The 1,071-nt window shown below is 37.3% G+C and overlaps 1 protein-coding gene across 1 annotated transcript in view; it reads left to right on the forward strand.

Moving 5' to 3' along the window:
- The window catches only part of ZFX (zinc finger protein, X-linked), an 83,271-nt gene that overhangs the window by 76,700 nt on the left and 5,500 nt on the right, over window positions 1-1,071 (forward strand). The gene's annotated exons all lie outside the window — the stretch shown is intronic.

The raw sequence follows: 1,071 nt of genomic DNA on the forward strand, positions 1-1,071 counted from the left end.
CCGTCTCTACTAAAATTAGAAAGAAATTAATTGGACAACTAAAAACATACAGAAAAAATTAGCCGGGCATGGCGGCGCATGCCTGTAGTCCCAGCTACTCGGGAGGCTGAGGCAGGAGAATCGCTTGAGCCCAGGAGTTTGAGGTTGCTGTGAGCTAGGATGACGCCACGGCACTCTAGCCCGGGCAACACAGCGAGACTCTGTCTCCAAAAAAAAAAAAAAATATCTCCACTAGCTTAGAGTCTGATATATAGCTATGATTTACTGTTTGCTGAATTGAATAAAACATAAATGTCCAACCAAAAGGAAAACAAATATATCCGGCAGAGGAACATCAGAAAGGGAACTAAAAGGGAAAAGGGGAAATGAAAAGGCTTGTTGGGGGTATTAAAGGCAAGCTAAATGAGCCTTCTTTTCTGGGCCTCGGTCCTGCTCTGCTCTGGTGGATCTTCACTGTGCCAGATAGGCCAGCTGGGCCTACAGCAGAGAGAACATTCCTTTAGTGTTTCTCTAATGGACTCAACATTGATAAATCCAACTTTTTTGGTAAATGAAATTATACTGGGTGATAAGTTTTCATCATTCTTGGCCACATTTTCTGTTGTGCTAGAGATAGCAATCAATGCCCATAAGTGACGTGTAATGTAAAGTTGCATTATATGGGGATTATATTTTTGATATTTATTCAAATCCAGAGTCTGTTATTTTAAGACACAATTCTTCTTGTTTTATTTTCCAAGTCTTATGCCTAATAGCACACTTATTTCCTTGGCTACTTTTATAAAGCTTTAAAAAAATATAATCTTTGTTGTATATCCCCTGAGTTTCTACTGCTGGAAATCATGTATACCACTGTTTTCTTTTCTTTTCTTTTTTTAACATAGACTACCTTCATTAAGGAGGGCAGTGGAGATGTGAAAATATGTTTGAATTCACTTATTGCTGCATTTGCCAGCAAGGACCTAGACTCATTACTGTCATAAACTAAAGTTATATGTGTATATTATGTGTATATATAGATTATGTGTGGCTGTAGTGTTTTTTTGTTTTTTTTTGTTTTTTTTTGTTTTT

This window comes from Propithecus coquereli, unplaced genomic scaffold, assembly GCF_000956105.1.
Source record: "Propithecus coquereli isolate 6110/MARCELLA unplaced genomic scaffold, Pcoq_1.0 Scaffold50, whole genome shotgun sequence".
Classification (NCBI taxonomy): domain Eukaryota; kingdom Metazoa; phylum Chordata; class Mammalia; order Primates; family Indriidae; genus Propithecus; species Propithecus coquereli.